A 13,596-nucleotide genomic window follows, 5' to 3' on the forward strand; every position below is an offset into this window, starting at 1 on the left:
AAAATACAAGAAAGTGGTTCAAAAATACAACAAAGGCACTGAACTACTAGAGAACATATAGCAATTTACTTTCCTCATTTTCAAGCTAATTCTGCATTCTAGGTTAGTATAGCAATTTTCACAGCACAGACACTCCTGGACTTACAAAGTGATTGCATTCTTATAAACCCATCACAAATTGAAAATATCATGTCAGTAAAAAAATGTATTTAACAGACCTAACAAACCAAACATCACAGCTCAGCCTACCCTACATTAAATGTGCTCACAACACTTACAATAGTCAACTCATGCAAAATAATCTAACATAATAATATTTTATGAAAAACTGTTGAATACTTTATGTAATTGATTGAATACCTGTGTCTAAACAACACTGACAACATAGAACACTGTAGAGTATCAGATATTCATCCTCATGTTTGCCTGGGGAACTTGGGAATTGTGACTTCTGCCAGGCACTCTCACAGGACAGTACGTTATAACATATCTCTAGCCTGGAAAAGACTTATACTCATGTTATCTTATGACTGAATAGTATCCCATTGTGTACATACACCATACTTTCTTTTTTCATCTGCTAATGGAAATTTAGGTTAGTTCCAAATTATGGGTACTGTGAATGGTGCTGCAATAAACACGGGAGTAGGGATATCTCTGTGATATGTTGATGTCCCTTCATTTGATGGGATTGCTGAATTATACAGCAGTTCTAGTTTTTGTTTTTTGAGGAAACTCCATTCTGTTTTCCATTATGTTTGGGCCAATTTACTCCTGCCAGGAGTATATCAGAATTCCCCTTTCACCACATCCTTGCTAGCATTTGTTAGTTTTTTTGTCTTTTTGTAATAACCGTTCTCACTGGGGTGAGGTAGTTTCTCATTGTGGTCATGATTTGCATTTTCCTAATAATTAATGACTTTGAACATTCTAATATAACTAACAATAATGCATTTTATATCTCAAACCAGTTAGAATTCAGACACAATTTTGAATATACTCAACATAAAGAATTTTGAGCACAGCTGTTCAATTCACCATAGCCAGATTGTGGAACCAACCTAGACGCCCTTCAGTTGATGAATGGATAATGGGGGGAGGGAAGGGTTAGTGTTAGGGTTAGAGTTAGGGTTAGGGAGGGGGGCAAGTATGAAGGAAGGAAGGACTGTATAGAGGGAAAAGAGGGGTGAGAGGGGTGAGAGGGGTGGGAGGGGTGGGAGGGGTGGGGGGAAGGGAAAAATAACAGAATGAATCAAACAACATTACTCTATGTAAATTTATGATTACACAAATGGTATGCCTTTATGCCATGTACAAACAGAGAAACAACATGTATCCCATTTGTTTACAATAAAAAAAATATATATATATAAATAAACTGTGGCATATATATACAATGGAATATTACTCTGCCATGAAGAATGATAAAATTATGGCATTTACAGGCAAATGGATGAAATTGGAGAATATCATGCTAAGTGAGATAAGCCAATCTCAAAAAACTAAAGGACGAATGGTCTCGCTGATAAGCGGATGAGGACATATAATGGGGGGTGGGAGGGGTTAGCATTAGGGTTAGGGTTAGGGTTAGGTTTAGGGCTAGGGATAAGGAGGGTGGTAAGAATGGAGGAAGGAAGGACTGTATAGAGGTAAAAGAGGGGGGAGGGGTGGTGGGGAAGGGAAATAAATAACAGAATGAATCAAAGAACATTGCCCTATGTAAATTTATGATTTTTAATTAAAAAAATGGAAAAAAGAACTTTGAGTATATGATATGCTAATTATCTAAATTGATCACTACTCAATGTATACATGAATCAAAACACCAATACCTAAAAAATAAGCACAAATATGTACATCAATAAAAATTCAAAATTCAAAGTACTGTTTCTATTGAATGTGTAATGCTTTTGTAAAATGGTAAAGTCAAAAAATTGTAAGCTGAACACACATAATTAGAGAACCATCTGATTTCTGCCTTTACTGGGTTCTTCCATATTTCTTCTGGACTTGTTCCTGGCTTTTAAACCCCAAAATACAAAATTCAAAGAGCTTGATTCTTCTTATTAATAATCTCATTTTCAAGAAACTGTTTTCCAGAGTATTCTTGCATTTAATCTCACAGAGCAGCATAACAGACTAGAAATGTATGGCAAGTAATACTGTCACTATTTTTTACAACAGTTAAGTGAGTCTCAGAGGAATTAAGCAACATATCCAAGGAAACACAGGTGAATGTGAATATTGCCAGCATTCAAACTTGAGTTTTTGACTTCTAATCCCTTGCGCATTGACCAGGTATCCTGATCTTCAAAAATAATGCTAAATTAGAATTAACTTTACATAGGATTATCAGAAACAGAAAATAAAAATACAAGCAACCAGCTAAATCTGAAATTCAGATAAACAATTAATAGTTTTCCAATACAAGTTTGTCCCATGTCACATGTAATTGGATGTTCTATATTTTATCTGGCAACTCTAATCATGGGAGAAATCAATCAGAGCAGGTTCATGAGGTAATCTTTATCCTGTGGTATGGGAATTTGTGCTATAAGAAGTCTTGCAACTCATATTTAACCAGTATGTACATAATCACTAGTTGGCCTCCTGCAATTTGTTTTGGATAATTAGCCTAGGACATTCAGATATTACACAAATATTCAGGTAATTCCACAAGGCAGAGGGGCAAAGGTATAAGAGAAAGTTGCCGGTTATATGGATGAAGGCTTACCTTTTCACTCCCACTCCCCACTCATCTCAGACTTTTGGTTTCTGCAAAGTGTTAAAGAGAAAAACCAATGTTGCAGAATTATTATGGGCAGTTAGGGACTACAGCATGCCCATACTTTTCTGCACTGGGAAGTGGCATGGAAAGTAAAGTCTTTATAATAATTTATAATTTGAAGCCAGGCATGGTAACATATACTTGAGAAAGAAGGATGGCAAGTTGAAGGCCAGCCTAAGAATCTTAGCAAGATGCTGTTTACAAATTTTTACAAAAGCACAGGGAATGTATCTCAGTGGTAAAGCACCCCTGGCTTCAATCTCCAATACCACAAAAAGAAAAAAAATTAAAAAGAAAATTACAAGTTGGTTTAAAAAAAAGTATACAGATCAATTGGTACTTTCTACCTTCTTCCAAAAACGAACCAAATAAGCCCCAGTGTAGAATCATGTAACAAGCAAATAAGAGTCATGAATAGCAGATAACTGGACACAACATGAGGTACCCAACATCTGCCTTGTGTTTGTGGTTCTTTATCTGAAGAACTGCATGAATCCTCTGGTAATCCATTCCCTTTCTTTTCTATCTATAACTGTTATGCATTAGGGAAGTTTGTGTGTCAAAATCTCTTGGGGATGATTTGTTGAATGGGAATTAAGCTGATTGGACTCTTTTTCAATATCCTGGTAATATTGAACAAAATCTTCCACCGATTCCTTGGAAAAAAGCTCAGGTTCCACAAAACTGAGGAGAGAGTGGAGCTTTTGGAGGCTGTTTTGGGTAGGAGTTCCAGTCAACAGGAGACTGAAAACCACTGAGAACTAGAATATGTAAATAAATGCAATTAAAATTCTATAACATTGGGAAGCAAAGCTGAATTACTCATGACAACATTTATTGAAATGCAGAGTGGCATGATTTAATGGAATGAGTTAAGGCACATGAAATCAGGAGACTCAAGTTCAAGTGGTACACTGTTTAATGTAGAAGATAATATCTCTTCAGTTTCAACTAAATGAAGGGGTTAATAATCTGTAAAGAAGACACTGTCATAGGAATGTAAGTAACATCACTTTGTGAACTCTGAATATTACACAATTATTCACTATGGTTATTATTATTCAATCTATGTAAGGATTCAAAAATGTTATGACCCAAAAGAGGAGTTAATTCAGGCATCTGAGTAAATACATAAACCCAAGGTGTTTGAAAAGCCAGAGTTACAGCTTCAGGCCTCTCTGCTGCAAGCACGAAACAAGATGTACACTAACAAAATATCTGTTTATAAAACTTTGCAGTACATCAGATGCAGGACATCAAGATTTCTGGATGTTTCTTGACATTCTGCCATAAGAAATCCAATAAAGAAAGAACTTCTTTAAATTTTTGAGAAACAGGGAAGGGCATGTGGCTCACTGTCAGATCACTTTCCTAGCATGCATGAAACTCTGGGTCTATCACCAGCATCAACAACAACAACAAAAAAATGGAGAAACATTGAGAAACAGATAAGAACACCAATAACAGGAGAGATGAATAAAGGAAGAAAAACAACAAAAGTATTAGGCCAAGTAAGGTCAACCTCTGAACTGACACAAGAGCTTGTACCAGGAGACTTAAATAATACAGCAAAGTTGAAAAGTCATATCCTATTTATATATATTATTTTAAATATTAAAGTACAAACTTATGGCAAATAGACACAACCAAGGGTCCCTGCAAAGATGGAAAAGAGGACACCAGAGAGAGAGAATGCCTTACCAGACAGGGGATAAAAATGTTTGAACCTAATAAAAACTGATTACATCTTCAATAAGACTCTAAAAACTGCAACTTCTAGGCCATTAAATACAGAATTTGGATCTAAGATTTTCCACTAAATGTACTCAAAGTTAAGTGATTTATTATAGGATGAGGACCAAATTTCAATTATCATCTCAGAAATTACCAAGTGTTTCTCAGGAGTGAGTAAACTTTCACCAGGTAAACAAGGAGAATGTAGTTCACATTCCACTGGCTTCTCAGCAAAAAAGGGCAGCACTAGATTACAATGATGTTTCTCACCTACTTTGCCAGAATGATACAAGAGATTGAGAGAAGGGAATGAAATCAAGTGTATCATAACAAAAAATATGACAGATGAGAGATTGGAGGCAATGTTCTATAAGAAATTTTTCTTTTCATGAATCCATGTGAATGGTCAAAATTTTTGACTAGGTTAATGGGGGGGGGGTGGTAAGGTATGTCCAATATTTCTGCAACTGCAGGCAGAACTATAAGATCATTTTTTTCCAGAAAATCAAAGACACTCAGAAGAGAGTTGAAACATCTCCAAAAAAAATGTATTTTATTGGAGTAGGTTCTTGCTCATTTGATAACTGAATTTTAGTAAATATTATCTCCTATATAAAAGAGAAAGAAAAAGTAATTAGCCATATTCAATACTACTTTTGTCACTCCCCCTAACCCCCCAAAACAGGTTCATTTAGCCCTGCAGAAATCTGTCAAAAACATATTTAGTTCACTATGTACAGACCTAAATTACATGTTTTCAAAGGGGAGTTAGAGAGGAGAAAGAACAATGAATACATAGGATATAAGATTTTTAAGCCTGTGAAACCATTCTGTGTGATACTATAATGGTGAATACATATTAATACTGATTTTTCCAAACTCAAATTATGTTCAATAGCAAAAGTGATTCCATAAATTATGGACTCTGGGTTATTCTGATGTGTCAATGCAGGTTCATTAGTTTTAACATCTCTCTTCAGGGAGATGGTGATAATGGGGGGAGCATGTGTGTAAAGGGGCAGGGGACATATGGAAACTCTCTATACCTTCTATTGAATTTTGTTGGAAACCTAACTTGCTCTAAAAAATAAAATCAATTAAAAAATGAAGGATGGTTATATAAAAACAAAGACTATCCTTTGGGTTTACCTCTGAAAGTGTCTTATGTAGCAGAGAACTTTGATTTTTCAATCTGTGAGCTCCATCCACAACAAGAATCCTCCATGTGAAGCTATGAGAGAAAATCCAAACATTCATTTTCAGGTAGCTCAAACACATTTCTCACAACCACATCTTACTACAAAATTGTGGCTTGTTAGAAAGATTAACAGTAATCCCACTCTTATAAATATACCTGGAATCATGATTTTCCTATCTCATAGGTTACCAAGTGCTTTTTTATTTTATTTTATTTTATTTTATTTTATTTTTTTTTTTGCCAAGATGAGAAAGATCTATGCAGGAAGTAAGGGGCCAGAAACAGAAAATAAAAGGACACATTTATAATCTTGTACTATGTATCAGATATTATGCTTGTGGATTTATGTGTTATTTAATCCAAAAGAATAAGATAAGCAACCATAATTGTGCCAACAAGGAGACTAAAATTCAGAAAGGTTAGGTAAATAGGTTGAGATTATAAAGGTAGAGCTAAGATTCAAAACCATAAGGAAAATCAAAAGACTTTAAAATGGAGGGGTGGTAAACAGGATGACAGATATGTTCAGGAAGATGCTGCTACTGCACTTGTTAGCATAGAGGTCATCCCTGGCTATGGCCAGAGTATGTTTTGTAGTAGAGTAGGTTATGACAGCAATTTCTCAAGAAGATCAGTCATAAAATCATATTTTAAAGAAATGTTACTGGTGGAAAAATGTTAAAAACAATCCAAAATATGGAAAAGGACTGGATGATATTCTAAGATGTAATACTTATAATATAGCAAAAAACTAAAAAATAAACTAAATATCCAATAATAGGTGATAAAGTGATAAATATTATGCTGTAAAAATACTTGTAAAATAACTAAGAAGATATAAATATTGAATATCCTTTTTAAAAATGTGAAAATCATGCAAAAGACAATAAAGTATAAATTATGCAATTTTTAACTTCTAATTTTGTATGTAACATTATGGAATCCCACTGCATGGTTTTTGTACTTGTAAAACTAAGTATGTCAAGCAAAACAGTGGATAAAGAAGAACAATTCCTGAAAAATTAAAATAAAGATCTGTGTAGAGGCTGGCCTACAAAAAGGAAGGCTTCTTCCTCTGAGTCTCCAGAAAAAAATTAGAGGAACAGAGATGCCTACTGCCATTTACCTAATGAGAGTGGTGCAGGTGAAGAGTGATCTGGGGGTCCAAAGAGAGGGCAGGGAGTCCAAGGAGAGCACTGGGCAGTGGAAGCAGGAGATGCATTTAAGGATGAAAAGGAGATAGGGTTCCAGGGTGGTTGAACAGTGGCTATGACATAGGTGCTAAGTGTCCATACTATAGTACCATTCAAAGTAGATTAGATTCTATTCCTTTGAAAGGACTAGACAGAGGTTTGTATAAACACAAACATCTAAAAATGCATATTGAATGCAGAAGGCCATGTGAGGTGGATTTGGTTCAATTAATGAAGGTGGGCTGAATAACTCATGAAAGGAAATTATATTCTAAATGTACAATATAGTAATGGAGAAATATAACCTTACCAAATATACTGAAAGAATATACCTACGTTGTGGGATTCTTACTATAAGTCAACATTATAAATATTCCTTTGTTACTAAGGTTCTTTACTCCACTCAACAATGCTTTCAGAACAGACTGAGATATAAAAATATATTTCTGCAGAATAATGTGACATTCCAGTGCTTCTAGATACTTAGAGAAGCTCTCTTAGAAAGAAGAGCCATGGCACCAAGTGCTGGGTTTGAATGTTTGCTCAAATGTCTGCTCTGCCTTACTGGGATAATTGATCTGTTAATTTCCTCTTTTGTAAAACGAATGATAATATCTGCCTACTAGGGTTTTCATGAAACCTAAATGGGACAATTTATATAAAGTATGCAAGAACATTTATGTACTGATTTTATTATCTTTTGAGACTTGCCATATATTACCTTGTATCATAGACATCTTTGTACTGCTTATCCCTCTATTGGCTCATGAGGTAGCTTAATGATTTACTTTCCTGGTTTTTGCCAGTAACTCTCAACAATTCCTTTCCATGGAGAGACTTCAAAAAAGATAAGCTGGATATTAAGAATATAAAGAAGAGATGGGGGAATAACTAGTGGTAGAGCAGTTGCCTATCATGTGGGAGGCCCAAGGTTCAATTTCCAGCACCATAAAATGAAATGACATAAAATTAACATGACATGACATTAAAGAAATAAAGTAAAAGAATGAAAAAGAGGAAAAGCATATACTCTTCTGAAGAAAAGATAATATACTCATTTAAATATAAATTAAATAAAACAAAATACTGCATAGTCATAAAATCTATGACCTAGTTTTTAGTAGTTCAAATTACAACAGAAACCCATGCACAACAACCTGGATGAGCAAAAAAATATTAAAATATTGATAAGGCACTCTGAAAACAAAACCTCTGAATGGCAAAGCAACACACAGGGCAGGATGGTGCACATCTATAATGACAACTACTTGGGAAGCTGGAGGATGGCAAATTCAAGGCCAGCCTCAACAACTTAGTGAGACTATCTCAGACTAAACAATGAAAAGGGCCAGGCATGCAGCTCAGTAGTAAAGTGTCCCTGGGTTTAATCCCGGCTACCAAAATGTAATTTAAAATGACAAATTAGAAGTATACTTCAAACATCCTTTCTAAAAAGTTAATTCTACAATACTGATTGCTACTTTGTTATTTCTTTTTTTAAGGTCTTTATTTTTCTAGACTGCATTTTAATTTATTGTACACAAACAAATGAGGTACAACTTTTTGTTTATATGGTTGTATGCAATGTAGATTCAAACCATTAGTGTGATCATACATGTACACAAGGTAATTATGTCTGTCTCATTCCATCTTTCATACGCCCACCTCCTTCCCCCTCTCATTTCCCTCTACATAATCTAAAGTTCCTCCATTCTTCTCTTACCCTGTACCCGCACCCCTATTCTGTTTAATCATCCACTGATCAGGGTAAACATTCGACCTTTGTTTTTTGGGATTGGTTTATTTTATTTAGCATGATATTCTCCAATTCATTTACCTGCAAATGCCATAATTTTATTCTTCTTCATGGCTGAATAACATTCCATTGTGTATATATACCACAGAACTTTGTATTTCTAGGAAAAGCCTCCTATATTACAGTAAAATCACCAAATAGCAGTCCTGAAAGATTTCTATGCAAGTTGCAAGGTGATGAATCTAGTATCTAGGCAGGATGCAGTGGAACCCACCTGTAATCCTGGAGATTCTGGGAACTGAGGCAGGAGGATTACCAATTCAAGGCCATCCTTGGCAACTCACAGATACCCTGTCTGAACATGATAAAATAAAATAAATAGGAGGAGAGATGTAGCTAAGTGGTAGAGAACTCCTGGGTTCAATCCCCAGTACCAAAATGAAAACTAACAACAAAAAAAAAAAAAAAAAAAAAAAACTAGGAACTACTAAACACCAACCATCAACCATGTAGAAGTAATCTCAGTTCTCAAAACAGTCATCCAAAGACCGCTATCCCCTCTTTACCATTGAGGACAGTGAAGTTCAAGAAAACTAAATAACTAACTCAAGGACACATAGCTAATGAGTAGAGATTAGAATGCAAGACTCCCACTATGCCTGCCTATGAATAAACAGGACCCAACAAAGACAGACCAGACATATCAGGAAAGTGGCAAAGTACCAAACAGTGTAAGAAGAGACAAGACTTCCACACACACACAGCAAGCACAGTTTCTGATAGAGTAAAATATACTCACGATTTCAGAAATGGTGCATCTTTTAAGCAAATCTGAAAAATAAAGGAAGACACATTAAAAAGACTGGTATTGTTGGGAATGGTGGTGCATACCTGCAATCTCAATGACTTTGGGAGACTGAGGCAAGAGAATGACCAGTGCAAAGCAAGCCTCAGCAACTTAAATGAGGCCCTAAGAAACTTGGTGAGATCTGGTCCTACATGAAAAATAAAAAGAGCTGGAGATGTGGCTTAGTGGTTAAGCACCCTTGGGCTTAATCCCTGGTTCTAAATAAATAAGAAATTAAAATAATAAAAACACTGAAATTGATAAATTCTGATATTAATAAGCTAGTTTCTTATTTCTTCTTAACTCTCATAAACCACAGGATCTAAATCTTTTAACTTGTTAATTCTGTAAAAAGAAAAAAAGGAAACCCAATTCCTAAAGTAGCACTATCATATGAACAGAAAGGAGGTATGGTTAAGTGGAAGGTCTTACAGTTAGCCAGTCTTAAACAAGGATATGAAATGAGACTGGAATTAAGCATCCTCCATTCCTATAATCCCATTATCAGACATGATGCCTCTGTATACAAAACCCTCTCACCTGCCTGCCAGCCTCCTGCTAGTCATCAACAGAGGAAGATAAAGTGTCACTTTCCATGGAAGGTTTCCCCCTTGATCAACCAGAGGAAAATATATCGAGCTAACTTGAAGCATAGTAATACTTCACTTTGTTTGGTCATAGTCCCTCTTTTAGAATGTGATGTAGGTAGACTGTCCCCCTAGAAAAGTGTGTGCTATCAAAAAATTTAAATATAATTTTAGTGGATTTTATGACTTCTAAGGATCCAGGTTAGGAAATCTTGTTTTAGAGAAACAAATTAATACCTCATAGGTAGTCAGCAGCACATAAAAATGTGACTTCTGCTTTAGGTCTTGCTGAAGATGTGCTCTTTCCTCCTTGTGCCCTGCAAATGTTACACAGGAAAGAAATGGAGCAAATTTAAATCCAAGAAAAGAGGCAGATGAACCCAAATACTAAAGTCATGAGATGGTGATGGTGTGTGCATGACATGAAAGCACTGCAATGTGCAGACACCATTCATTAAGTGCTGATACCAGAAAGAGTACTGGGAGTCTGAATTATTATCTAGAATAATGATTAAATCTCAGGGGAAGTTCTGTGGTAAGCAGGGAGAAGGATCAGGTCTAAGAGGGTCTTGTTCTAACTGAAAATGCAATGATGTTTTTCATTTTAGTTACTATGTTTCTATGGGAAGAGTAGTTTCTCCTTTTGATAAGTAAAATTTATTTATGATACATAAAGATGCAATTTATATTACAATAAGAGCACTAAGAAGGGAGACAAAACTATATTGAAGCAAAGCTTTGTATACTATAGAAATTGTTGGCATCAATCTGTACAAAATTATATTAAGTGAAGATGTTTATTATAATCACTAGGGCAACCATTAATCAAATATTTAAAAAATATATAAAAGAAAGGAAACAAAGACATCAATTGGTATGCTAGAGGTTATCTATTTATCTCAAAATCAGACAGTAATGAATAAAGGAACAAAAAAAGTGAGTACTAGCCTTGAAATTGCAGAATGGTAACAGTAACACCCATTATGCCCCCCCCATCAGATCTTGTGTCTTAACCTACACTGTTTTGGTTCAAGCATTCTGGAATAAAAACATTGAATATGACAAGATTTTGATTTATGCTATTTTACACATCATCTAGAACAAAATCAACATAAATAACACAAGTCCAGCTACATCCACTCTGTACCTTTCCATCTCTTCTTTCTACTTGTTCAAAACATATAGGGGACAGAGAATCAGAAATGGTCTTTCATCATTTATCTTTCCTGCTAAATAAATGATGAGAGCAATCATCTGGAACAAAGGAAGAAGGCAGTTTTTAATCACCTTTTCCCATAAGAAACAAGAGAGTTCCCACAGCTGTGGGTTGAAATCACAAACTCTTATATATGACTTGCTTCATAAAGAATTATGTAATCTTTTGCACATTAGGACACTAGCATGTTCCTAAAGCAAAATCAGGTAAGCCTCAGTGGACTTGCCGAGGGAATTGATGGTGTTCAATTACTTCAGGAGTTAACAAGGAATAAGGCTCAATATTTATGTAACTGAAACTCTAACACAAACAAAAGTCAGGAAAAACAGAAATCAATGAAACTGACCCAACTGATGGAAGAGAGCAGGCATACTTGAAAACATCAAGCCAGAAGTGCTAAGACCTGACTATAAACAGGACTCACACATTGTAGCCTCTGTCAATGGTCCAGCTGACCTGATGAAAGTGCTTTTCTTCCTTCCCAACTGCCTCCACCTTCTGTGTTTTCCTTCCTTCTATAAAAATTTATAGAGTACCTTCTATTGGCTCAAGTTCTATGTGAACAAAACAGATAAAAACCCTTGGTCTTTTTTAGTTGGTGCCTTATGATTATACTGAAGAGTGAAATTTTTTATGTCATATTTGCATATGCTATATCTAGAACACACATTCAAATGGGGACAATAGAATTTATTATCATTCTCATAAGATGTAAGTGTATAAAATGTAACTTTGTAAAGTCAAATGGGCATACTTCAGGAGATGCCTGAAGGCACTTATGACTCTAAAGTTGTGATATACAAGGAAAAAGAGTACTATCAATAAACAAAAACACTTGAAGAGCTTGCTTCCCCAAATACTGTGCTATTTCTGGGGAAAAAAATATGCCTCAAAATCCTGTGAAAACTGTATGCTCAAAGATGTTCACATCAAAATTAATTTAAGTAACCCCCCAAAAAGGGGGAACTCATGATTCCTCATCAACAGAACATTTAAGTAAATAATAAATTCTCCTGATGGCATTGTATGCAGCCAGTTGAAAATGATTGTGAATATAATAAAATGCAACATTACAGTGGCAGTGGTACATTAACAAATAGAAACCATATGAGCTATATGTGCACTATAATTTCATCGATATAAAATATATCTTGCTGCTTGCAGGTGGTTAGAGGACTGTGATGATAGAGTGGCAGTTCACTTTCTTTGACATGATCATATTAATTTTATAAAGGAAATTATTTTCTTAGGTAACTATCCCAGCTCAAAGTGTGCCAAGAGCAACCCTGTATTAAGTGACTTAACTGTATTAAAATCATTCTGTTTAGCAGAATTGTACCTGAAGATACAATTTAGAAAAAAAGTTTACCTTTTATTTCCAAAAATCAGATGTGTCTACAAAATAAATTTGAAGTCATTAGTGAATTCTATCAAACATCTAAAACAGAAACAGTAACAATTCTACATAACTCTTCCTGATAATTGAGGAGGAATGCTTTTCAATTTTTTCTATGAGGCCAGTTTTACCCTAATACTAAAACCAGGCAAAAACATATAAGAAAGAAAAAATGCAAACTAATATGTTTCATAATGTAGATGCAAAAATTCTAAACACATTTTTACCACAAGACATTGGGAGTTGGTATATATTTAAAGAATTAAAACTAGAGCTGGAAAAGCAAAAGACAAGTGGAATTTTCTGGCTCTCAATGAAGTCAGTAGGACAATTTCAATGACTGAGACAAAAGAGATTATGGGGAGGATACCTCCGGGAATCTGAGATTTATTCTAGTTTCATATTTCTCAGTGCAGGAATAAACCAGGAACATTTTCTTTGTCCAAGAAAGCTAAGAAGAATCACTGATAAATCTCAGGGGACCTTACTGAGAGGTCATATTGTGTTCTGAATAATCCCAAGATTGGAGAGGTACACCTGGCCTAAGTAAAGTAGCCTTCAACATATGGTCAGGCAAGCCTCCACATAGCACTGCTCCAGCTCAAATTTTATATATGTAAGGTGAGCATTGAAGAGGACATTGAACTTCTAAAAAGATGATGAGATCCTTGCTCATTCTCACCAGTGACCACTAGTAAAACTTTCTTGGGATTAGGAAGTTTTTATCTTCCTAATTTCTGATCAAAATGCCTGTGACATATATCATAATTATACCAGGATATCTTTGGAATCTTTCAGGTAAATAATCCTTGTGTCATTAACCCAAGGGGTGTCGTGACTGATTTTCCATTAATCCAAGCCCACATATGTCAACCCAGGGC

General features: G+C 35.1%; 1 protein-coding gene and 1 pseudogene across 2 annotated transcripts in view; both read right to left on the bottom strand.

Moving 5' to 3' along the window:
• LOC306646623 (zinc finger protein 610-like) overlaps positions 1–13,596 on the bottom strand; it is an 827,359-nt gene that overhangs the window by 350,684 nt on the left and 463,079 nt on the right. The gene's annotated exons all lie outside the window — the stretch shown is intronic.
• Positions 1–13,596, bottom strand: part of LOC306646449 (chromodomain-helicase-DNA-binding protein 1-like) — a 46,275-nt pseudogene that overhangs the window by 31,767 nt on the left and 912 nt on the right. Inside the window, exons 2-6 of the transcript in view lie at positions 11,244–11,357; positions 10,341–10,448; positions 9,469–9,500; positions 5,672–5,753; positions 3,387–3,549 (exon numbers count right to left, since the gene is read on the bottom strand). The product of the transcript in view is annotated as a chromodomain-helicase-DNA-binding protein 1-like (transcript). The remainder of the gene's footprint in view (positions 1–3,386; positions 3,550–5,671; positions 5,754–9,468; positions 9,501–10,340; positions 10,449–11,243; positions 11,358–13,596) is intronic.

Source organism: Sciurus vulgaris (assembly GCF_902686455.1).
Source record: "Sciurus vulgaris genome assembly, chromosome: 16".
NCBI lineage: Eukaryota > Metazoa > Chordata > Mammalia > Rodentia > Sciuridae > Sciurus > Sciurus vulgaris.